Source organism: Vicia villosa, unplaced genomic scaffold (genome assembly GCF_029867415.1).
Source record: "Vicia villosa cultivar HV-30 ecotype Madison, WI unplaced genomic scaffold, Vvil1.0 ctg.000470F_1_1, whole genome shotgun sequence".
Taxonomy (NCBI): domain Eukaryota; kingdom Viridiplantae; phylum Streptophyta; class Magnoliopsida; order Fabales; family Fabaceae; genus Vicia; species Vicia villosa.
The window spans coordinates 140,584-168,209 of record NW_026705227.1 but is presented as its reverse complement, the minus strand read 5'-3'; the positions used below and the strand labels follow the sequence as shown (position 1 = coordinate 168,209).

The window sequence follows — 27,626 nt, the reverse complement described above, 5'->3', positions numbered from 1 at the left end:
TTTTTAGTTGATTGAAACCCATTAAAAACCCTAATTAATCATGTCTAACTTTCACCAACGTATTAATTCAAACCCATCTTTCATTAACACCTCAACTAACCATACATTCTTATTTTCTAAATCACAAACCCACGTTCTTTGATACGGTTTCAAAACCCCACATCCAAATTCTAAACCCACGTTTTTTATAAATCATAAACCCATGTTTCAAATCACAATCTCATTTTATTCATCCCTAACTCCTCCACCAAACTGGTATAAATACAGTTCTCCTCCTTCTCCAATATTCAACTTTCTTTTTCATAATTTATTCAATGGCACTTCCTATAATTACTTTCATTGATAACATTCATGCTGGAAAGATGGATTGGAATTTGAAGGTTCGAATCATTCGTATGTGGACTCAACCTGAATTCAATACTGGGACATTGGAGAACCAAATTCAGTTTGTAATTATTGTGGTGCAATCATGTGGTTTGAAGAAAGAGTACAAAAGCAATATAATGCAACATATCCTAAATTTTCTATGTGTTGTTCTCAAGGAAGAATTGTGCTTCCTCATTATAAGAAAGCACCTCAACCATTGCACGATTTATTTCACAAACATGACACAAGAAGCAAATTATTTATGGATAACATTAGATCGTTCAATAGTATGTTTGCTTTCACTTCTATGGGTGGTAAAATTCACGGTGAAATAAACAATGGCCATGCACCTCCAATGTTTGTCATGAATGGCGAGAACTATCATCAAATCGGAAGTCTCCTCCCTCTTCCTGGAAGTCAGCCTAAATTTGCTCAATTATACATTTACGACACTGAAAATGAGATAAAGAACAGAATGGAAGTGGTTAGGTAATTATTTCACTGCGAAGTTTACATTATAAAATACTTTTAATATATAAATAAATGTGCACAATTAATTTTGTTTCTTTTTCTAGAATGGAAGACAATGCTGCACCACTGAAAGCCGGAATAGTTAATGAAATAAAGGATGTTCTTGACGAATATAATCAATATTGTAAACATTATAGAATGGTTCGTCAAAAAATCAATGAATGTAATGTACCAATATTGCGGTTACGAATCTTAGGTAAGAGAGGTTATGATGGCCGGAGATACAATCTACCCACGACTTCAGAGGTAGCTGCATTAATTGTAGGTGACTTTGATAGTGTTGAATTTGAGAGAGATATCATTGTTGAGACTCAATCTGGATGGTTAAAGCGTATTTCAATTTTGAGTTCAGCTTACTTGCCATTGCAATATCCATTACTATTTCCTCGAGGAGAAGATGGATATTGGGAAGGAATCCAATACAATGATGTATCAGATGCACCAACAATAAAAAGAAAAATGGTAACTATCAAAGAGTGGTTTTCTTATAGAATCCAACAGAGAGAAAATGACTTGGCTCCATTGTTGTTTGCTAAACGTTTATTTCAACAGTTTTTGGTTGATGGATATAGCATGATAGAGTCTTCCAGATTAAAATGGGTTCGAAACCATCAAAAAGAATTGAGGGCCGACATGTATAAAGGTCTCACAGAGGCAATTCTAAGAGGAGAAACTGATCCTTCAACCACAGGAAGACGAATTGTGTTGCCGTCAAGTTTTGTAGGAGGCACACGGTACATGCTTCAAAACTACCAAGATGCTATGGCTATTTGTGCATGGACTGGATATCCTGATTTATTTATTACTTTTACATGCAATCAAAAATGGCCAGAATTAGTTACATTTTTGTCTAAATACAATCTAAAATCAGAAGACAGGCCTGATTTAGTTTGCAGAATATTCAAGATTAAACTTGATCATTTGATAAAGGATATAAAGAAAGGACACTTATTCGGAAAAGTCAAAGCAGGTATTTATCTAATTATATTTTAATGTTGAATTATATGCAATTAGTTGTTAAATTTATTAATTATATATTTTATTTTATCTTCATGTCCAGTGATATACACAATTGAGTTTCAAAAACGTGGGTTACCACATGCTCATATTTTGGTATTTCTACATCATGAATTTCGATGCGTAAATCCCAATGATATCGACAAAATAATTTCAGCTGAGATTCCTGATAAAGAAGCTGATATAGAACTATTTAAAATAGTCTCTTCACTTATGATTCATGGTCCATGCGGTGCTCAAAATAAAAAATCTCCTTGCATGCAAAATGGAAAGTGCACAAAGTATTTCCCAAAGAGGTTTCTCGATAACACCACTATTGATGCAAGTGGATATCCAATATATAGAAGGAGAGATAATGGTAATTTCATTAAAAAAGGTGAGTCTTTTGCAGATAACAAGTTTGTCGTACCATATAATAGGCATCTACTACTAAAATACAATGCTCATATAAATGTTGAATGGTGCAATCAGTATCGATCTATTAAGTATCTTTTTAAGTATGTCAACAAAGGGCATGATCGTGTTACCGCTAGGTTCTATAATAGTGCCAATGGAACCAACGATTCGGAAATTTCTGATGAAATCAAAATGTATTATGACTGTAGATATTTGTCATCATGTGAAGCAGCTTGGAGAATATTTAGTTTTGACATTAACTATAGAGAACCTTCTGTTGAGCGACTACCTTTTCATTTAGAAAATCAACAATATATTGTTTACGACGATGTTGCTCCAATTAACCGAGTTATCAATAAGCCAAATATAGAAAATACCAAATTTCTGGCATGGATGGAAGCAAATAAAAAATACGAGGAAGGAAGAAATCTTACATACAATCAATTTCCTTTGAAATTTGTTTGGAAAGATTCTGAAAAACAGTGGTCTCCCCGTAAAAAAGGTTTCACAATTGGTAGAGTTCATTTTGCACCACCTGGATCGGGTGAGAGATATTATTTGCGGACTTTTGTCGCACGCTCGCGAAAAATGAACAGAGTCGCCACCAATATATTTATCCCATAAGGGAAAGGAATATCAGAAAACCTAACAAAGGAAGGAACAGGGTCTTGCGACCAGAGAATCAAGGTACGGGAGTCGGTTACGCAAGGGGAAGGTATTAGCACCCCTCGCGCCCATCGTACTCGATGGTATCCACCTATGTTTGTTTCTATCTAAAGGGTGTATAACTATGTCTATGTCTAAATGCGAAATGAATGCAAAATGTAGGGAAAATAAAGAATTGTACTCGCACGGGCCCTACCCCGCTGCCTACGTATCCTTTTCAGGAATCAGAGTTACCGTAGCTCGGCTCACGATTTTCTGTTTGTTTTTGTGTTTTTTAGTTGGGCGGCGTTAACGCTCACGCTCTTGCATAAGGGGACAGCCTAGGATGCAATGGAGCGGAGATAACTTGCCCTTAAGAAAAGAAGAAAAAGAGATTGGTTTGTATCTTTTAAGGGTAATTCCATGATGACGAGAACCCACTACAAGGTCTCGCATCACTTCCTCACTTTTGTTTTAAATCTGAACATTTATTAGGTTTTTTGAAGTGTTTTTGGTTGGTGTTTTTTATGGGGATTTTAATTTGTGACTTAGATCATACCAAAAAGAGTTTTTTGTTTGTTTTTGAATATTTAGAGAACGCACATCGAGGCCTACGCCACAATCGTTTCTCTAAATAACGGTTAAGAAATACATCGAGGCTTCACACCTCAATCATTTCTTCTCCGCTAAGTAAAAGAGATACAAAAAGAGTTTTTTATGAATATTTAGAGAATGCACATCGAGGCCTACGCCACAATCGTTTCTCTAAATAACGGTTAAGAAATACACCGAGGCTTCACACCTCAATCATTTCTTCTCCGTTAAGTAGGAAAGAACATACATCGAGGCCTACGCCTCAATCATTTCTTTCCTACCATGAAATAAAGCAACGGTATGATCTTCATCGATTTTTATTAAGTATTTTAAAAGTTGAAAAGAAAAAGAGAATGAGAAGGGAACTAACCTAGTCTCTAATCTAATGTTATACACTAAATCCTATTTGAGATCTAAACTAATATCTAAAGGGAATATATAAAAAACAAAATACAAACACCATCAATTAAAAGGAGTTAAAGTCTAATTAAAAGTCAATTAGCAATTTATTTACAAAGGGGTTATACTAAAAAATCACATAAAAACTAAATGATTTGTTGAAGCTATTAAAGATACTCACAAAATGTTCACGAAAATATTCACAAAAATATTCACAAAATACTCACAACATATTCACAAAAATATTCACAAAATACTCACAACATATTCACAAAAATATTCACAAAATACTCACAACATATTCACAAAAATATTCACAAAATATTGAGGAAAAAAGAATTAAATGTGAAAAGAAACCAAAATTTAACCAAAACCATTCACAACAGGCAGGGGGTGCAAGAGTACTTTCAATATGGACTAAAATGTGTTATGGCAGAAACTGGGCCTGAACAAGGGGTGGTAAAAGCTAGGGCGCTAAGGCCCAGTATATATGATGCGCATGCATTAGTATCTGGGAGGTGCGATACTGAAAAGAGCAGGGCCCAACACGCCAAGGCCCAGTCACTACCACAAATGGTTCACTCTCATTATTTCATTTTTTTATTTCCAAATTATTGCTTCAGTAAGTATTCACCATTTTTCTCATATGGCCTTTTTGTTAACGTGACATAGAAAAGTAAAACACACTAGCATCAATTGGTCACATGAGTTTTAAGTCACAAGATGACAAGAACAAGCCTCAGCCAATCAGAGCATAACACGCAGTATTGCAATCATTTAATAATAAACAAAAATGGCCATAAGTTGGGAGTGAGGACCAATAGCACTATGCCACGTAATAAGGACAAAACCCAACCCCTCATGGGCATCACCGGAGCCGGAGATGCTCCGGTCATCTTCCTCACCCAGCTCCGCCGTGGCTCCACCACCAAAACGCCCGAAAAATCAAAAATCCGCCACTGTCTTACTCGGATTTTCACGTAGAACACGAATCCGGCATTAGTTTTTACCAATCCTACCCCTAACATCATAACCGACGATGAACATGAAACCGTCACTAACATCCACCTTTTCTAAAATCAAATCTAAGTATATCAGCGCGTTCATCTTCATTCATAAACCTCAAATATACGTGCTAAACGTTCAAACGGCAATTGTTTAGAGCAAACCGCATCCAATCATCAAGAATCAGAAAAATGCACAAGAATGAACACTGCATGATTTATTACATGCAGCTAGCGTGCAAAGGAGTTCGTAGAGCTCACCTGAACAAATTCTTGTGTCGAAGATTGAGAAAGCTCCTGTACCTCGAGAGGTTGACGATGATAGTGCTGAAGTAGCTCCAAATCTCTCAAAGATGACGCGTATTGAGAAAAGCAGAGAATCTTTCTTGTAGTCACACGAGTGAGAACGAATATAGAGCTCGGATCGGAGAAGGTGATGAAGATACTTTGATCGGAGTAGGTTGCGGTTCGTTTATGGTGGATGAAGGTGGTGGTTTATGGTGGATGAAGGTGGTGGTTTATGGTGGTGATGTTCAAGGTGAGTGGAGGGAGGAGGTTGTTATGGCAGTTAGGAAACGGTTAGGGTGGTTGCAGCGGTGAGAGAGAGTGATGAGAGGAGAGTTTGTTATGGAAGTGAGAGGAAGTGAGGATGAGAGAAGGTGGAGTAGAGAGGAAGGAGAGTGAGGAGAGAGGGCTTTGAGAGAAATGAAAGAACAATGAGAGTCTGTCCCGAGAAGAGAAAGTGAATCTGGTATTTATAAGGGAGTGAGTGTGTAGGAGCCTATGGTGTGGCTCGTGTAGAGGAATATTTCTCATGCTTAGTGAAGAAGTTTGGACACTTGTGGTGATGCTTTTCTTTGCTTTCACGTACAGACTTATGCATGGCGAGATATGGAAATGGTTGTGTTGCAAGAAGTTGTGTGTTGCTTGGTGCTAAGAATGTCCGTGCAATACACTTTAGGGCATTATATTTTGCTAACCAAGCGACTAAAACACTTGATCTTTTGATCAATGTGGAGGGGGCATGGAGTAGATCAATTTTGGTGTGGAAAGTGCTGAGAGATGAGGCTTGTAGCTCACACAAAATGATTTGGAACTTGGAAGGAACTCACTTCATGATGTTGCACACGTGACATGGTTTCTGGCTTGTATCCTTGGCAAAGATGCAATTTGATCAGGGCCTGACTTTGAACATCTCTATCCTGGCCCACACATGTCCAAAATCAATGAACTTGGTCTCAATATGTAGAGGGCATGGTAAGGAATCCCTTAGAACCATGTTTGGTCAATATGGGAACTCATGGAATCCACAAGTCAAATTCAAACTCTGCCCACCACGTGTTTGTGGTAATGCCGCGCGTGACCTCACAGCTTGGCTTGGCCGGATACGCGTCCTGCGCTTTGCGAGGGGGTGCCTTTGGAGTCTTGTATCTTGTTCAATATTTATTCAATTGTCCCAATTCTTGTTTCAATGGATATAGGAGATGGCAAAGAAGAGAATAATACCAAGTTTGCATTCATGGCACTTCTGTAGAGCTCTAAAAATGGCTGGAGATTTGGCGTGCCATGTGTTTGACAAAATGTCAGGTCATGACCTGACTTGTGACCTGGATTGTGACTTGGTTTAAATGAATTTTCAGAAAGATCAGACCTCAATATCTTTTGACCCAAGCTCCAAATGAAAAAATGTCCAACTACAAAATTGTTCACCTCCATGAGAGGAACAACTTTGATGTTGGAAATTTTCCCAAAAAATGCCATTTGACATGTGTAAATCAGTGCTGAAGTGGACTGCTCATCATGATTCAAAGCTTCAAAAAATTTTCTAAGTGTTGGAAAGCTTCGATTTTTGGAAACCTTTTGTCAAACTCCCGATTTTATCCATTCTCGGACTTTTCTTGATTAATTTTCCACCAAAAGTCAATATTTGAACAATTCTTCTGATTTTGACCCAAAAAGTCAACTGTTCTGATGTTCCCGATTATTGGTGAAATTCCCGATTAAATCTCTTCCAGTCAAATCCAGTCAAACAAGCACATTCACATAGTCAGTATGAGAAGCTTTCCACACAAAGAAACCATTCCTGATTAACTGTTGACCAGAAAGTCAACTGGTTGACTTTGGTTAAAGAAACCCAGTTTTAAGGAGCCAGATAATTTGCAAGCTTACGCTCTTCAATCAATGCCCTGGTTTGAAGCAGAGAGACACCCCAATCCAGGAGGGCTTCAATGAACATAGAGCCACATGATTATCTTAGTTTCCTTATTCTCTTGATCAAACCTCTTTGCACTAGAGCTTTTTCTTGCTAGCCTTTGAATAGTACCCATGGTATGGATGCATGCATGTGGATTATGACCTAGGTGATGTATGTACATGAATGCAAAACCTAATCCAGTTAGAAGTACAGGGTAGGACAAATTTGGGGTATGACAGCTGCCCCTATTTAATCGTCTTACACCTGAAGGCGAGGTTGGCGTTAGCCTTTCGAACATTCAAGGTGAAAGAAGATTAAATACCAAGACCAGAAATTTGTCCTGAAGAGAAGATGGTGTAAGTGTTATCCTTATTTTTGTTTTGATATCTGCTGGGGAAAGAGAAATTTATTGTTTTTCTGGTGGAAATTTATGGTGAGTAATTGGAAGAAGGGTGATAGCTTGTAACGTAGCCTGAGGTGCCAATACAAGGTTCTCAATGGAAATGATTGTTGTATGAAACTGTGATTCGAAAATACGGGTTCGATGGGATGATAGGATCTACGATCCACAAGAATGAAAAGATGAGGATAAGGTCAACGGACCTACGATCCACAAGAATGCAAAGGATGAGGATAAGGTCAACGGACCTACGATCCACAAGAATGAAAAGATGAGGATAAGGTCAACGGACCTACGATCCACGAGAATGCAAAGGATGAGGATAAGGTCAACGGACCTACGATCCACAAGAATGAAAAGATGAGGATAAGGTCAACGGACCTACGATCCACAAGAATGAAAAGATGAGGATAAGGTCAACGGACCTACGATCCACAAGAATGCAAAGGATGAGGATAAGGTCAACGGACCTACGATCCACAAGAATGCAAAGGATGAGGATAAGGTCAACGGACCTACGATCCACAAGAATGCAAAGGATGAGGATAAGGTCAACGGACCTACGATCCACAAGAATGCAAAGGATGAGGATAAGGTCAACGGACCTACGATCCACAAGAATGCAAAGGATGAGGATAAGGTCAACGGACCTACGATCCACAAGAATGGAAAGAGATGAGGATAAGGTCGAAGGACCTACGATCCACAAGAAAATTATTGAAGCACTTAGACTGGAGATTGGGGATTGGTAAAACCAAGTATCGGCACCGTGGATGAGGAGATTTGTAATGGAGTAGCAGATATCAATGGGAGTTTGTAAGGACATTTTATGTGGGGGTGTATCATTGTCTTGATTGGGGGATGATTTGCATTATCTGGCTTATTCTTTGTATGCATGTTTGACTTTTCTGTGGCGTAATGTTCCGCTTTTGACGGATATGCTACGCTTTTGAGGATGCGAATGCTATATGCAATGGATTCTATATGCAAAGAGTGCCAAATAAAGGCCCTTGGGGGAACAGAAGAAGGATCATTGGGGTCCGTTGTCTTGTGATCTTGAACCATCATCGTGAATTGATACTGGAAACCCTACAGTACCAAAGATTATTGGTAACTGCGTTGAGGGTTGGAGCATAGCCCTGCTGGGGATGAAATGATTTTGCTCGACTTTCCTTACATCCTATGCTGCTTGGGGAATCATGGATTCTGAGAGACCATTCTTCGTCTGCCCTATGGACGGAGGATATGGACCTTTTCATGTGCTCCATGCTTACCGGTGCTGATGAATTATACCCTGGAACTTTTATGCGGGATGATGATGACCTTTGTGACATACCATGAGCCAAGATGACGGATAGAACCTGCAACCTGCACAGAGAACAACGTTCGGACGCAAATGGTGCCCCTTAGAGCACTTTTATGTTTATGTAACATCATGTTTCGTTTGATTTTGTGATTATTATTCCCCATGCTTTCAATGCAACGTTTAATAACGAATTAAATCACATCTCGCATGCGAAAAAAAGAAAAGTAACAAGGAAAGCTTTTTATCCAAAGATCATTTTATTGATGGAATGCCTATGAATAGGCTTCTGTACAAGGAAGCAACTCCTAAATGAGGTAGTTGCAAAAAAGAAAATAGAATGCAAAGAGCAAAATGGCAAAGAGAAATGCTCGGGTTTCCATTAAAACCGATATTGCTACAGTTCCCATATCCTCGATCCTCTCAATGCTTTGCTTTAGAAGGGAAATGGTTGGATTGATCTGTCCGTTCTGCCAAGGGCGTATAGCGGTCTTTGTGAAGGATATTCAGACTGCAGCCTCTCGCTTCTGATCCCTAACTTTTGCCTGGATCGCCCTTTCGGGTTTTCAATCCAGCGGGATGCCCTTTTTTGCCTAAGTCGCCCTTTCGGGTTTTCAACTTAGCGGGTTATTCTTTTTTTTGTTCTATCCCTAATTTTTGCCCAAACCCTTTTGGTTTGCCGGGATGCCCTTATTTTTGCCTAGGTACGTCGACCTAGCGGGTCTTTTATGCGTAGTATTTTTTGACTGAGTCTGAATTGACTGGAAGCGGAACGTCTTCCCCATCCATCTTTGTCAGGATTAAAGCACCCCCTGAAAATGCTTTCTTCACAATGTATGGTCCCTCATAGTTGGGAGTCCATTTGCCCCTTGGATCAGTGTGAATTGGCAAGATCTTCCTTACGACTAGGTCACCTGTGTGGAATTCTCGAGGCCGAATCTTCTTGTCATACGCTTTCTTGATCCTCTTTTGGTACAACTGGCCATGGCAGATAGCAGATAAGCGTTTCTCCTCAATTAGATTGAGATGATCAAGCCTCGTTTGAACCCATTCTATTTCATCGAGTTTGGCATCCATCAAGACTCTCAATGAAGGAATTTCCACTTCGACAGGTAGTACGGCCTCCATGCCGTAGACAAGAGAGAAGGGAGTTGCCCCAGTTGAAGTACGAACCGAAGTTCTATAGCCATGCAAAGCAAATGGCAACATCTCATGCCAATCTTTATACGTTCTAACCATCTTCTGGACAATCTTCTTTATATTCTTGTTAGCAGCTTCGACTGCGCCGTTCATCTTTGGCCGATAGGGTGATGAATTGTGATGTTCAATCTTGAACTCTTCACACAACTCTGCCATCATCTTGTTATTAAGATTGGACCCGTTATCGGTGATGATCTTGTTTGGAACCCCATATCGGCATATGATCTCCTTCTTGATGAAGCGAGTAACGACTTGCTTGGTTACGTTCTTGTAAGAAGCAGCTTCAACCCATTTGGTGAAGTAGTCGATAGCAACAAGAATAAATCTGTGTCCATTTGAAGCTTGTGGCTCTATCCGTCCGATCATGTCTATGCCCCACATAGCAAAGGGCCAAGGCGATGTCAGGACATTCAGAGGAGTCGGAGGAACATGAATTCTGTCAGCATACACTTGACATTTGTGACATTTCTTCACGTACACATAACAATCACTTTCAATTGTCATCCAGTAATATCCCGCTCGCAAGATCTTTTTGGCCATAGAATGCCCACTGGAATGAGTTCCAAAAGATCCTTCATGAATTTCCCGCATGATCAATTCTGCTTCGTGTCTATCCACGCATCTGAGCAAAACTGAATCATAGTTTCTTTTGTACAGGACGTCTCCTGACAAGAAGAATTTGGATGCTAACCTTCGAAGCGTTCGCTTATCACCAATCGTAGCATCTTCGGGATACTCTTGCTTCTCAACATACCTCTTGATGTCGTAATACCATGGCTTTTCATCATACACATCTTCAGTAGTGAGACAATGAGCAGGGAATGCATGGGCAGGCTCTTTGTAACGGAGGATCGTTATGTCTGGCACTTCCTTAGGGGAGCTAACTCTGAACATAGCCGCCAAAGTAGCCAAAGCATCTGCCAATTGATTTTCCTCTCGGGGGATGTGATTGAAAGTGATTTCCTCGAAAGCGGGCAACAACTCCAAGATATAGTCCCTATAAGGAACTAAATTGGGGTGTCGTGTTTCCCAATCACCTCTTACTTGATGTATAACTAGGGCAGAATCCCCATAAACCTCAAGGATCTTGATTCTCATATCAATGGCTGCTTCGAGGCCCATTATGCAAGCTTCGTACTCTGCGACATTGTTTGTGCAATCAAAGCATATTCTAGCTGTGAAAGGGATGTGAGTTTGACGAGGAGAAGTCAAAACTGCCCCAATACCATGGCCCATAGCATTTGATGCACCGTCGAACGTGAGAGTCCATCGCTCTCCTGGTTCGGGTCCTTCATTATCATCCAGTTTCATGATGTCTTCATCAGGAAAGTCAAACTTCATTGACTGATACTCTTCTAATGGCTGATGAGCAAAATGATCTGCAAGGACACTTCCCTTGATGGCCTTCTGTGTGACATACTGGATATCATATTCTGATAAAAGCATTTGCCACCGGGCTAGTCTTCCTGTAAGGGCCGGTTTTTCAAAGATGTACTTTATCGGGTCCATTTTGGAGATCAATAGAGTGGTGTGAGTCAACATATACTGCCTCAGTCGGCGAGCAGCCCATACCAAAGCACAGCAAGTTTTCTCGAGTAGTGAGTAGCGGGATTCACAATCGGTAAACTTTTTGCTCAGGTAATAAATGGCGCACTCTTTTCGACCAGACTCGTCATGTTGGCCCAGCACACACCCCATAGATCCTTCAAGCACAGTTAAGTACATAAGTAGCGGCCTCCCCGGAACCGGAGGCATGAGAATTGGTGGCTCTTGGAGATACTGCTTGATCCTTTCGAAGGCTTTCTGACAATGATCATCCCAACGGATATCTTGATTTTTACGCAGCAGTTTGAAGATGGGTTCACAGGTGTCAGTGAGATGAGAAATGAACCTGGCTATGTAATTCAATCTCCCAAGGAACCCTCGGACCTCTTTTTCATTCTTTGGTGCTGGCATATTCTGTATTGCTCTTACTTTGTCAGGGTCGACCTCAATCCCTCGTTGACTCACAATGAATCCAAGTAACTTTCCAGATCGCACTCCAAAAGTGCACTTATTTGGATTAAGCCTCAACTTGAATTTTCGCAAACGAGCAAACAATTTCTCCAGGTATACCAAATGTTCCTCCTCAGTTTGGGATTTTGCAATCATATCATCGACGTACACCTCAATCTCCTTATGGATCATATCATGGAAAAGGGTCACCATAGCTCGTTGATATGTTGCACCAGCATTCTTAAGACCAAAAGGCATCACCTTATAACAATACGTACCCCACGGAGTGGTAAAAGTAGTCTTGGTCATATCTTCAGGAGCCATTTTTATTTGATTATAGCCAGAAAAACCATCCATGAAGGAGAACACCGAATACTGAGCAGTGTTGTCGACTAGCACATCAATATGAGGCAGAGGGAAATCATCCTTCGGACTTGCCCTATTCAAATCTCGGTAGTCAACACACATGCGTACCTTTCCGTCCTTCTTAGGAACGGGTACTATGTTTGCAATCCAAGGAGGATACTCGCACACAGATAAGAAACCAGCCTTCAACTGTTTTTCAACTTCTTCCTTGATTTTCAAAGCCATATCAGGTCGAGTTCTTCGTGGTTTTTGCTTTACAGGCGGACATTCTGGTTTGAGAGGTAGCCTGTGCATAACTATATCCGTGTCTAAACCGGGCATGTCTTCATATGACCAGGCGAAGATATCAACATACTCTCGAAGCAACTCAATCAACCTTCTCTTTACATCACTTTCCAAAGCGGCACCTATCTTGACTTCTCTCTTTATTTCTTCTGAACCGAGGTTGATGATTTCTATGGCTTCCTGATGTGGCTGAATAGATTTCTCCTCTTGTCTCAAAAGTCTTGCCAATTCCTCAGGGACTTCACAATCTTCCCCACTATCCTCATCAGCTTGGTCAATTGGATTCTCAAGGATATTAAGACGCGGAACTGTAACATTATCGTTTTTGATGGAATTCGAGCCGGATCTGCACGATGGATGATTTATGCCTTAGAATGCAACACATAAAAGAAAAAGAAAAAGCTTTGCCATTTTTGAAAAAGTTTTTAAAGTACAAACAAAAAATGAAAGAAATGGAACAGTAATTGCATGCGAAGATATGATTTTTATTCAATATTAAACAAATTGAAACAACATGGGGGCCCTTCTTTGTACAAATAGTCAAAATGCTTAGGGCGAAGCATATGACTTATTGAAACAAGAAAATTACATCTCCATAAAAGTGACTCTGGGGATGTCCAAGATAGTCCAATTGTTGAGCTCCTGTCCAGGCGCAGCATGGCAAATGAATCTGGAGAGATCTTCTTCATCATCATCATCATCCACAGCGAGGACCTGACTTCCAGAACTGGTGCTTGCACTGACGAACACTTGAGAAATGGGGGGAATCACCTTCTTTCCAGGAATTATGCTGAGCTGAGTAGAAGAAGATGGTTGATACCCAAGGCCATACTTGTCTCGCTTCTCATGAACATCAATCAGCTTGCCCCAGGCACTATGGGGAGTACCAGCTTCTAAGAAGGCCTTAGCATCATTTAAAGACGAGAGTGGTGCTCCGAGTACCCTCTTATTCTCAACCACAGGGAGTTTATCAACCGACACAATCTCTAAGGCCTGAAAAGGTGTCTCTTGTATCTCTCCTTCTACTTCAACATAACGGTATGATGCCAGATTATTGACAATCAAATCCTCTTCCCCAGTGATCACAACAATCTTGTCATTCACAACAAATTTCAAACACTGATGGAGGGTGGATGTCACAGCCCCAGCAGCATGGATCCAAGGACGACCCAAGAGGCAAGTGTATGAAGGACTTATATCCATGACATAGAAGGCAATATAGAACATGTGAGGGCCAATCAAAACAGGCAGATCAATTTCCCCTTCTACGGACCTTCTAGAGCCATCAAACGCTCTGACACTCATAGTGCATGGTCTCATCATAATCCCATCCATACTCAGCTTAAACAAAGTGGTCTTGGGCATCACATTAAGAGAAGAACCGGTATCAATCAGAACTCGAGACAACACAGCATCCAGACACTTGACGGAGATATGCAACGCTTTGTTGTGTGCTCTACCCTCAGGCGGAAGCTCATCATCAGAAAAACCCAAACAATTACCAGCAGCAATGTTGGTCACAACCCCTTCAAACTGAGGCACGGTAATGTCTTGAGTTACGTGAGCGGAAGCCAGAACTTTCATCAGAGCATCACGGTGAGCTTCGGGATGCACCAAGAGAGACAAGATGGAGATCTTGGCTTGGGTCTGATCAAGTTGGTCAATCACTTTGTAATCACTTTTCTTAATGATTTTCAAGAGTTGCTCGGCATCTTGTGCATTACGTGTCACAGGAGGATCAACAGCAACTTGCTTTCCTTTTGCTTGTGTACTAACCTCTTTATTGGTCTCTTTGGGAAGTGGAGGAGGGGCAGCAAAGATCCGACCACTACGGGTAATGCCACTAGTGCCAGTAATATTAGTGATGCTCGAATTACCCACTGGAGGACAATCATATTTCTTCCCTCGAATATACACGGCATTATAACTCCAAGGGACAGCCTTAGAATCATTCACAGGAGAAGGAACAAGAGACGAGGTTGGAGGAGTCGAAGGAGCATTTGGAACCTGAATAACCAAAGGAGTCCTCGGAGCCTGAATGACCAAGGGAGTACTCGGAGCACGAATGACCAAAGGAGTACTCTGATTCTTCGACACCTCAGCAGGATAGTAAGGTATCTCTAGAGTAGCCACATCCTCGACAGGAACGACCCTTTCCACTCTAAGAACACCTTCATCCATTAGTTTCTGGATCTCTTCCCTCAACCTAGTGCATTCCTCGGGGTTAGAAGAACAATGCAAACAGTAGTCATGTAGTTCACACAAAACCTTTTGTTGCATAAGGTATTCTCTGACAACTGCCAGCGGCATCCTTACCTCATTAACATCACTTACTAGGATCTGATCATCGCATGACTCAATAGCATTGGTCGCGCCAGCATGAGGAGGCATAGGATTATTCTGCACATTAGGACCAGTAGGAGTGAACGAGATGAGCTTGTCATCGAGAAGATCCTGGACTTTGTATTTTAATGCTTTACACTTTTCAATCGTATGGCCTGGAGCGCCTGAGTGGAATTCACAGCGAGCATTAGCATCATATCCTGGAGGAAGAGGACTAGGCGGAGGGCCCATTTCACGGAGTTGCACCAACTGACCAGCAAGTAATTGAGGAAGGAGCTGTGCATATGGCATCGGAATTGGATCTATACGCCTATCAGGGTACCTTTGCCTTTGTGGAGCTCTTTGACCTTGAGGCCTAGGATTCTGTTGACGATTCTGAGGAGCAACAACTTGTGGTTGTGGTACGAAAGGCTGTTGGGGTGCCATCCATGGTTGTGGAAATGCAGCAGCGTATGCCTGAGGGGCATACGGATTGGGAACAGTATATGGCATCGGGTAGTAAGGAGGTGGAACAGCAGAGTATACTGGAGTTCTACCTTGGTCAACTGAAGCAGTACTGGTTTCACCTTCTTTCTTCTTCACAAACCCAGAATACGGCTTCTTACCATTACCACTTGAGTTGCTAGGACTAGTAACACCTTGAATGGTACCAGCTTTTACACAGTTCTCAACCCGTTCACCAATGATAACCACATCTGAGAAGGACGGAGAAGTATTACTAACCATGTGTTGAAGGTACGGCCCTTTCAGAGTACCCATAAACAGATCAATCAATTCTCGGTCAAGAAGAGGAGGTTGAACTCGAGCAGCAAGTTCACGCCACCTCTGGGCATATTCTTTGAAAGATTCTTCAGACTTTTGTGACATATTTTGCAGTTGGGCACGGCTAGGAGCCATAGCAGTATTGTAGTGGTATTGTTTCAAAAAGGCATCAACAAGTCCTCCCCAAGTACTGACATTGGCCCTCTCAAGTTTCATATACCACTCCAACGGAGCTCCTGTGAGACTGTCCTGGAAGAAATGCATAAGCAGAGGTTCGTTCTCGGCGTGAGCGGCCATCTTACGACAGTAAGAACGAATGTGAGTTTCTGGGCAAGTAACTCCCTTGTACTTATCAAAATCTGGCACCTTGAACTTCGGTGGAATAACAATTCCAGGTACCAAGCTCAGGGCAGCGGTATCGAAACTCGAAGTTTTAGCAACCTCAACGGCCTTAAGGCGTTCTTCGAGAGCTTGGTACATCTTGGCAGTCTCGGTCAACTCAGCAGTAAGATCATGTTCAAGATCAATAACCTCATGGTGATCATCCACTACCTTTGCTATACCCTCAACAGGAATCTCCTTAGTTTTTACCCCCCCATCAGCAGAGTTAGTAGGAGTATCCTTGATCAATCCAGCAACGCTCTTTCTGAGTTCTTCTTGTCCTTGGACAACGACATGGAGAGTCTCCATAAGTTGGGTCATTCTTTCCCCCATAACATCCATATCCCTACGGAGGGCAGCTTGATTCTGTTCAAATTGTTCCATGATTCTCTCGTTGCTCCTGGTGCGGTAAGGATGTAAGAAAGTCAGCTTCGTCGTCGGAAAAGAAATCTGTTCTGAAAGGGACCCCAATTAGTGTCTTGTATAATAACCTGTAAAATGCAATGTGACAATGTGAATGTATGTGTGCATGTGTGCATATGATGTGTTGTGTCATTTTCAGGGTATCCAAAGTAAGATTGATAGTCAAGAACAAATAACAACGTGACGAGAGAGATATCAAGTGAAAACGGAAAGCAATTCATTTCATTCATAATAGCTCCCTAAGGCGGGTAGGTTCAAACACAAATAACAATGTTTCAATATAAAGAGCAATAGAGATCCCATCCAACAAATCTGGTGGTGATCTACAAACAAATTCGATTATCAATTCATCTCAATGTAGAACAAAGGCCCTCCTTGTCTGAAATGGGCGTCACTCCACTTCTTTGTTTCGTCAAATAGCTTCTTAGTCGTCTCCCGATCTCTTCCTTTGACAAGGCTTTGAATCACTTCATCCTTTCGGAATAACTGCGTGTCTAGATTCTTGCAGCAATCCCTAAGTTCGTCACACCCTTTGCATTCTGGGATATAGGTCTTCTCAAGTGCATTTGCTTCACTCATCATTTGATCTCTGAGCTTAACATTCTCTTCAGCTAGTCGGGCGGTGCGGAGGTGACTTCCTTTCAGTTGGGTCTCAACTGCTATTCTCTGAGTGGTCTCTTCTTCCAGTTTCTTCTTCATGGTCCTCAACTCATACTTGGTTTCTTTCTCCAGTCGGAGCTTGTGGGCTTTCAGGTCTTCTTGATACTCTCGTCTGAGCTTCTCTTTTTCTTCCTTTATAGCCTTTTCTATAACCTTTTGAGGATCTTCAGTAGGAGCGACAACAGCTTTTCCGTCCTTTTCAGTTCTAACCCTCTTCCTGGCTTGAGAAGACTCTCCTTTGAGAGTTTTAAGTTCACGGGCCAGTTCATTCTTTGTCTGTTTAAGGAAATAGCGCTTCAAATCCATATCCCTATCTTTCTCTTTCAGTCTCAAATTGGCGACGCGGACCTGGTCAAAACGTTCCCTTGATACCATAGTTTCCGATATCTTCGGAGGTTGTGCATACAAGAGGGGGACCCTCGGGAATGGTAACAGAAGTGTCTTGACTCTCTCCTTAACCCAATCGGTATAGGGCTCCATAGCAATGGCATTCTTGGCTCCCAGAGTGGATCTCTCACCTATATGAATGTTATTCCAGGCTTTCCTGATTTCCTCAAGCGCTACAGGGTCGGCTCCCTTTTCAAAGTACACGGATTGGTAAATCTCCCTATCCGAAGGCCCACTCTTCATGGTATAACCCAACTGACGAAGAGCTAGAATTGGGTTGTAGTTAATACATCCTTTTGTCCCAATGAGCGGGACGTTACCAAAGTTTCCGCACCTAATAATGACTTCAGATATGCCTGTTCGGAATTGGTACCATACGATATCGTTTGCAGTAAGTCCCATGATCCTCTGAGACCATTTCTGAGTAGAGGTAACAAACGGACCACTAGCAGGCAAGTGAGATTTGAACCATTTATATAACAGCGGCAAGCAACCTCGAATAGCCCCCCTTTTACCATGCCGAGAGTGAATAGAATAATATGTGTCAGCCAATAGGGTGGGTATTGGATTCTTGTCCATAAAAAGACATATAGCAGCCAAATCAACGAACTTGTGAATGTTGGGAAACATCACAATTCCATAGATTAGAGCGGCCAAAATAGCATTGAAAGCCTCCCATATTCCTTTGTCAGCAAATTCTTGAGCTTTTTCAACCAGGAAACTCATGTAGAAGCCATGTGTATCACCATTCTTCTTCCAGTTATCATGAACATCTCCCAAGCTCAAATAAAGAGCGTTGGCAATGTAATCCAACCTAGGTTTCTCTGGGACACAAACAAAAGGCACTCTGTGTTGAATCTTGATGTTGAGGAGGCAAGAGTACTCTTCGAGAGTGGGAGCTAGCTGATAATCTGAAAATGTGAAACAACGGATATCTGGGTCGTAGAACTGAAGAAGAGTAGATAAGGCCCATTCGTCGACACGCGAGTACAGAAGAGATAATATGTTGCCATAGTTGCCACTGAACACTGTTTCATTATGACCAGTGACCAATTCACCCAATTGTCCCAATTGAACCATACCCTCGCGATGGAAAGTATAAGTGTGTGTGCGCCTTGTAGCTCCTTGATCGACGGTCACGTTGTTATCCATTCTTGACAGAGATTGATATTTTCTGGATACCCTGAAAAATGACATGCAAATGAGAATTAACTTTTTTCTTTTCTTTCTTTTCTTTCTTTTCTTTTTTTCTTTTTTTTTTCTTCTTTTTTTTTTTTTTGAAATGTAAACATGCTATGATGAAAATGATGCAGATTGGGTCCCCACGACATAGAGGGACCAAGGCAATAATTCTGAGCAAGAAGATATCATAGGATCAAAGGTCCGGCATAGATCAGAGAACCAGAAGAACCATAATCATCAATAGAACCAAATAGTCACCCACAGAACCAAATAGTCACCAACGGTACCTGTCATGTATATCCCTCCCCACTCACGGGTGTAGTCTAGGTCAGGGTAGGTCAAAATGGCAACCAGCGTTATCAGTCCTCCTGAGGCACCAATGTTGTTGCATCTACATGCCAACAATGATACCCCATTTGGACCTCGACTGGGCGTGGGTCTCATGATCGCACTAGACAAGACCTGACATCTCATCAGCGTCATGACTATCCACTCTATCCTAGGTATCCTATGTGTCACTCTGGCCTGGGTATTAGGCCTTTTACCTCATAGAAACAATCCCACCCAACCTGCAAACAGTGAAAATATGTGGCCTCCACGGAGACCCATAATATAGTCCAGATGCATGCGGAAAGTAAACATGATATGCAAGCAAGAAATAAACATGATATGCAAGCATATATACAAGATGTAAACATAAACAAACAAAGAGACACCCAATAAAAGAAACAAACAAAGGCTAGGATCGACTTGCTCAGGCATCCCCAGCAGAGTCCCCAGCAGAGTCGCCAGCTGTCGCACGCTCGCGAAAAATGAACAGAGTCGCCACCAATATATTTATCCCATAAGGGAAAGGAATATCAGAAAACCTAACAAAGGAAGGAACAGGGTCTTGCGACCAGAGAATCAAGGTACGGGAGTCGGTTACGCAAGGGGAAGGTATTAGCACCCCTCGCGCCCATCGTACTCGATGGTATCCACCTATGTTTGTTTCTATCTAAAGGGTGTATAACTATGTCTATGTCTAAATGCGAAATGAATGCAAAATGTAGGGAAAATAAAGAATTGTACTCGCACGGGCCCTACCCCGCTGCCTACGTATCCTTTTCAGGAATCAGAGTTACCGTAGCTCGGCTCACGATTTTCTGTTTGTTTTTGTGTTTTTTAGTTGGGCGGCGTTAACGCTCACGCTCTTGCATAAGGGGACAGCCTAGGATGCAATGGAGCGGAGATAACTTGCCCTTAAGAAAAGAAGAAAAAGAGATTGGTTTGTATCTTTTAAGGGTAATTCCATGATGACGAGAACCCACTACAAGGTCTCGCATCACTTCCTCACTTTTGTTTTAAATCTGAACATTTATTAGGTTTTTTGAAGTGTTTTTGGTTGGTGTTTTTTATGGGGATTTTAATTTGTGACTTAGATCATACCAAAAAGAGTTTTTTGTTTGTTTTTGAATATTTAGAGAACGCACATCGAGGCCTACGCCACAATCGTTTCTCTAAATAACGGTTAAGAAATACATCGAGGCTTCACACCTCAATCATTTCTTCTCCGCTAAGTAAAAGAGATACAAAAAGAGTTTTTTATGAATATTTAGAGAATGCACATCGAGGCCTACGCCACAATCGTTTCTCTAAATAACGGTTAAGAAATACACCGAGGCTTCACACCTCAATCATTTCTTCTCCGTTAAGTAGGAAAGAACATACATCGAGGCCTACGCCTCAATCATTTCTTTCCTACCATGAAATAAAGCAACGGTATGATCTTCATCGATTTTTATTAAGTATTTTAAAAGTTGAAAAGAAAAAGAGAATGAGAAGGGAACTAACCTAGTCTCTAATCTAATGTTATACACTAAATCCTATTTGAGATCTAAACTAATATCTAAAGGGAATATATAAAAAACAAAATACAAACACCATCAATTAAAAGGAGTTAAAGTCTAATTAAAAGTCAATTAGCAATTTATTTACAAAGGGGTTATACTAAAAAATCACATAAAAACTAAATGATTTGTTGAAGCTATTAAAGATACTCACAAAATGTTCACGAAAATATTCACAAAAATATTCACAAAATACTCACAACATATTCACAAAAATATTCACAAAATACTCACAACATATTCACAAAAATATTCACAAAATACTCACAACATATTCACAAAAATATTCACAAAATATTGAGGAAAAAAGAATTAAATGTGAAAAGAAACCAAAATTTAACCAAAACCATTCACAACAGGCAGGGGGTGCAAGAGTACTTTCAATATGGACTAAAATGTGTTATGGCAGAAACTGGGCCTGAACAAGGGGTGGTAAAAGCTAGGGCGCTAAGGCCCAGTATATATGATGCGCATGCATTAGTATCTGGGAGGTGCGATACTGAAAAGAGCAGGGCCCAACACGCCAAGGCCCAGTCACTACCACAAATGGTTCACTCTCATTATTTCATTTTTTTATTTCCAAATTATTGCTTCAGTAAGTATTCACCATTTTTCTCATATGGCCTTTTTGTTAACGTGACATAGAAAAGTAAAACACACTAGCATCAATTGGTCACATGAGTTTTAAGTCACAAGATGACAAGAACAAGCCTCAGCCAATCAGAGCATAACACGCAGTATTGCAATCATTTAATAATAAACAAAAATGGCCATAAGTTGGGAGTGAGGACCAATAGCACTATGCCACGTAATAAGGACAAAACCCAACCCCTCATGGGCATCACCGGAGCCGGAGATGCTCCGGTCATCTTCCTCACCCAGCTCCGCCGTGGCTCCACCACCAAAACGCCCGAAAAATCAAAAATCCGCCACTGTCTTACTCGGATTTTCACGTAGAACACGAATCCGGCATTAGTTTTTACCAATCCTACCCCTAACATCATAACCGACGATGAACATGAAACCGTCACTAACATCCACCTTTTCTAAAATCAAATCTAAGTATATCAGCGCGTTCATCTTCATTCATAAACCTCAAATATACGTGCTAAACGTTCAAACGGCAATTGTTTAGAGCAAACCGCATCCAATCATCAAGAATCAGAAAAATGCACAAGAATGAACACTGCATGATTTATTACATGCAGCTAGCGTGCAAAGGAGTTCGTAGAGCTCACCTGAACAAATTCTTGTGTCGAAGATTGAGAAAGCTCCTGTACCTCGAGAGGTTGACGATGATAGTGCTGAAGTAGCTCCAAATCTCTCAAAGATGACGCGTATTGAGAAAAGCAGAGAATCTTTCTTGTAGTCACACGAGTGAGAACGAATATAGAGCTCGGATCGGAGAAGGTGATGAAGATACTTTGATCGGAGTAGGTTGCGGTTCGTTTATGGTGGATGAAGGTGGTGGTTTATGGTGGATGAAGGTGGTGGTTTATGGTGGTGATGTTCAAGGTGAGTGGAGGGAGGAGGTTGTTATGGCAGTTAGGAAACGGTTAGGGTGGTTGCAGCGGTGAGAGAGAGTGATGAGAGGAGAGTTTGTTATGGAAGTGAGAGGAAGTGAGGATGAAAGAAGGTGGAGTAGAGAGGAAGGAGAGTGAGGAGAGAGGGCTTTGAGAGAAATGAAAGAACAATGAGAGTCTGTCCCGAGAAGAGAAAGTGAATCTGGTATTTATAAGGGAGTGAGTGTGTAGGAGCCTATGGTGTGGCTCGTGTAGAGGAATATTTCTCATGCTTAGTGAAGAAGTTTGGACACTTGTGGTGATGCTTTTCTTTGCTTTCACGTACAGACTTATGCATGGCGAGATATGGAAATGGTTGTGTTGCAAGAAGTTGTGTGTTGCTTGGTGCTAAGAATTTCCGTGCAATACACTTTAGGGCATTATATTTTGCTAACCAAGCGACTAAAACACTTGATCTTTTGATCAATGTGGAGGGGGCATGGAGTAGATCAATTTTGGTGTGGAAAGTGCTGAGAGATGAGGCTTGTAGCTCACACAAAATGATTTGGAACTTGGAAGGAACTCACTTCATGATGTTGCACACGTGACATGGTTTCTGGCTTGTATCCTTGGCAAAGATGCAATTTGATCAGGGCCTGACTTTGAACATCTCTATCCTGGCCCACACATGTCCAAAATCAATGAACTTGGTCTCAATATGTAGAGGGCATGGTAAGGAATCCCTTAGAACCATGTTTGGTCAATATGGGAACTCATGGAATCCACAAGTCAAATTCAAACTCTGCCCACCACGTGTTTGTGGTAATGCCGCGCGTGACCTCACAGCTTGGCTTGGCCGGATACGCGTCCTGCGCTTTGCGAGGGGGTGCCTTTGGAGTCTTGTATCTTGTTCAATATTTATTCAATTGTCCCAATTCTTGTTTCAATGGATATAGGAGATGGCAAAGAAGAGAATAATACCAAGTTTGCATTCATGGCACTTCTGTAGAGCTCTAAAAATGGCTGGAGATTTGGCGTGCCATGTGTTTGACAAAATGCCAGGTCATGACCTGACTTGTGACCTGGATTGTGACTTGGTTTAAATGAATTTTCAGAAAGATCAGACCTCAATATCTTTTGACCCAAGCTCCAAATGAAAAAATGTCCAACTACAAAATTGTTCACCTCCATGAGAGGAACAACTTTGATGTTGGAAATTTTCCCAAAAAATGCCATTTGACATGTGTAAATCAGTGCTGAAGTGGACTGCTCATCATGATTCAAAGCTTCAAAAAATTTTCTAAGTGTTGGAAAGCTTCGATTTTTGGAAACCTTTTGTCAAACTCCCGATTTTATCCATTCTCGGACTTTTCTTGATTAATTTTCCACCAAAAGTCAATATTTGAACAATTCTTCTGATTTTGACCCAAAAAGTCAACTGTTCTGATGTTCCCGATTATTGGTGAAATTCCCGATTAAATCTCTTCCAGTCAAATCCAGTCAAACAAGCACATTCACATAGTCAGTATGAGAAGCTTTCCACACAAAGAAACCATTCCTGATTAACTGTTGACCAGAAAGTCAACTGGTTGACTTTGGTTAAAGAAACCCAGTTTTAAGGAGCCAGATAATTTGCAAGCTTACGCTCTTCAATCAATGCCCTGGTTTGAAGCAGAGAGACACCCCAATCCAGGAGGGCTTCAATGAACATAGAGCCACATGATTATCTTAGTTTCCTTATTCTCTTGATCAAACTTCTTTGCACTAGAGCTTTTTCTTGCTAGCCTTTGAATAGTACCCATGGTATGGATGCATGCATGTGGATTATGACCTAGGTGATGTATGTACATGAATGCAAAACCTAAGCCAGTTAGAAGTACAGGGTAGGACAAATTTGGGGTATGACAACTTTGCTTAATTATGTCAAAGGTCCACGAAATTATCAGGAAATCAAGACAGTAAACAACGTGTTATATGATACATTTAAAGACGCATGTTTTGCTATGGGTTTACTACATGATGATAAAGAATACATAGATGCCATTATAGAGTCCAGCAATTGGGGTACAGGTACTTTTTTGCGAAAATTATTTGCAACCCTTTTAATTTCAAAACAACTATCCAGACCAGAAGATGTTTGGCACAAAACATGGCACTATTTGGGTGATGACATCTTGCATAGGCAAAGACTCATTCTTCAACTTCCAGGTAATTGTATATACATTATATACTCTAATTTTTTACATGTAAAACTAACTTGGCTCATATAATTTTTTTATCTAATCAGCTAAATTTTTATATTTTCTATTCTGCTAAACTTATTTAACTATTATGGCAGATTTGGAATTATCAGATGATGACATAAAAAGTTTAGTATTACAAGATCTCGAATCATTTTTACAGAGCAATAATAGGAGTTTAAGTGATTTTCCCACAATGCCTCAAATAGATGCATCTCTTACATCTGAAAGCCAAAATAGACTCATTTATGATGAGTTAAATTATGATACACAACTTCTGGCTATAGAACATACTCAATTGATGTCAACTATGACTGTTGAACAGAGAACAGTATATGACAAAATTATGGCACGAGTTGAAGAAAATAAACCAGGCATTTTTTTTCCTATATGGGTATGGTGGTACTGGAAAAACTTACATTTGGAGGGCTATGTCAGCAGCATTAAGATCTAAAGCAAATATTGTCTTAACAGTGGCATCGAGTGGAATCGCTGCTTTGCTTATTCCTGGAGGAAGAACAGCCCATTCAAGATTCTCTATACCGCTAGACATTGATGAGTATTCCACTTGCGGTATTGATCAAAATACCCCTTTAGCACAATTGATAGCAAAAACAAAACTCATTATATGGGATGAAGCTCCAATGCTCCATAAACATTGTTTTGAAGCTGTTGGTAGAACATTCAGAGATGTTCTTCGATTTTGTAATAATGGAAATTTAAATATTCCTTTTGGGGGAAAGGTTATTGTTTTTGGAGGAGACTTCAGACAAATTCTACCAGTTATTCCTAAAGCAACAAGACAAGATGTGGTTCATGCTACCATTAACTCCTCATATCTTTGGAATTATTGTGAAGTCCTGACGTTGCATACAAATAAGAGGCTACTTACTGGGAGCCCTGATGTTGATGTTAGACAAAGAAAATTGTTTTCAGATTGGGTGTTAGGGATTGGTGATGGAACAATTGGAGAACAAGGTGATGACTATATCACACTTGAAATTCCAGATGATTTACTAATTAAAAGTTCAACAGATTCTATTTCATCTATTGTTCATAGCATTTATCCGTCATTTTTGGATAACATGAATGATCCATCTTTTTTTCAAGACAGAGCTATACTTGCCCCAAAAAATAATATTGTTGATAACATTAATGACTACATGTTATCATTAATTCCCACTGAATTAAAAACGTATCTAAGTTTTGACACACCATACTCGGCGAATCCAGATATAGATGTGCCTAATGATGTACACACACCTGAATTTTTAAACACCATTAGTGCATCTGGCCTTCCAAATCATGAGTTGAAACTCAAGGTTGGAGTACCTGTAATGTTATTAAGAAATATAGATCAATCTTCTGGATAATGCAATGGAACTCGACTAATCATCACAAAAATGGGAAAATATGTGCTTGAAGGAAGGATTTTATCGGGAAGAAATATTGGTAATAAGGTGTATATACCTAGGTTGTCATTGACACCTTCTGATCCAAGAATTCCTTTTAAATTTCAACGGATACAATTCCCTTTGGTTATTTCATTTGCAATGACTATTAATAAAAGTCAAGGACAATCTTTGAACCATGTTGGAGTTTATCTTCCACAGTCTGTTTTCTCACATGGACAATTATATGTTGCCATTTCAAGAGTTACATCAAGGATCGGTTTGAAATTATTGATAGCTACGGATGAGGGTCAACATACAAATAACACATTAAATGTCGTTTACAAAGAAGTGTTTCAAAATTTAAAATAATTGTTACTGATCTATTTCATTTTTGTATTTCATCAAACTTTTACTATGAATATTACATTTATGTCATTTACTCTAAACTCAAACATATGTGACTTTTTATTTTTATTCTATTTTTATATTTGTTTTGCTCTCTTTTATTATCGTTAAATTTTAGGTAATATATCTATGTAATTTATAAATTACTTTTACGGAGATTTTACATTTAATACTAATTAAATATAACTTTCCCGTGGATCGCACGGGTAGATGTCTAGTACTTCTTTACACTGACTGTGTACTACCATTAAACTCTATTTTATTTTCAACTTATTATTTTTTTGTTTTATTTATTTGCTTTGTTTTTATTTTTCTTTAACCCATGTTTTCTAAGGATATTTGTTCATTTAATTATTTATTATTGTTTTTTTCTATTTTACATGAATATTTTATTATTATTTATTAAATATTATTTTAAAGGGTTAAATACGTTTTTAGTCCTTATAAAAATGCGACCCTGCAATTTTAGTCCCTGTAAAAATTTTCTTCAATGAATGATCCTCATAAACTTTTCCGTTCCCAATAATGGTCCCTCCCGTTAGTTTTCACTAACGGAGGCTGACGTGGCACGCCACATGGAAGACAGCTTGAAAAGAATCTGAAAACGTTTGAAATTGCGGGGGTTTTAAACCTCCTCTAAACTAACTAAAGAAAAAAAAAATATTGGTTATGAACTTTTCTCAAACACCTTGCAAGCAAGTTTGGCATCTGAATTCAACAACTCAAAAACAGGGGCGGAAACACTGATTTTATTTTCTTTCATTTTCTACTCCATTCGAGATGAAGCAAAACTATATATCAAATCACTTTATCATCCATTCCCTGTTAACATTTGCACTTCAATTTAAGACCTGCAAAGCAGCTTCCTCCATAAAGGGTTTCACATTTCCTTTCCTGAAGCTGGCACATGCGATTTTGATGTATGTGTTTTTTCTTGCCAAATTTTGTTTGGGTTATCAGTTATGGTATATGCTTTCATAGAGTTTGGCTGAGGCTGCTGCATGGGTTTTGCAAATGAAAACAAAATTGAGATGGTTGTTATTAACACAACAATGGTTGCTGGACATCTCTTACAACTAGAGGTTAAAGAAAGTGTTCAACCAATTCTAGACATAATAAATGGTAATTTTTATTTAGGGGTATTTGCAGATTATTGATAATTGTTTTGTGATAATTGTTTTGCCCATATTCACGCATATGAGATTGTTTCAGCTAGCAGAAAATATTGTTTGTTAGAGAGAATGGTACACTGTTCACAACTTGCTCAGATTTTACATGATCTGTACCAAACATTACAAATTTTAGACAAGTAAGTTCAATCATAAAGACACAATTTGAGGAACAATCTTGTCTCTTTTTTTCG

General features: G+C 40.1%; 1 pseudogene; it reads left to right on the top strand.

Moving 5' to 3' along the window:
- Positions 1 to 418: 418 nt before the first annotated feature.
- LOC131628651 (uncharacterized) lies at positions 419 to 26,227 on the top strand (annotated as a pseudogene).
- Positions 26,228 to 27,626: the final 1,399 nt, after the last annotated feature.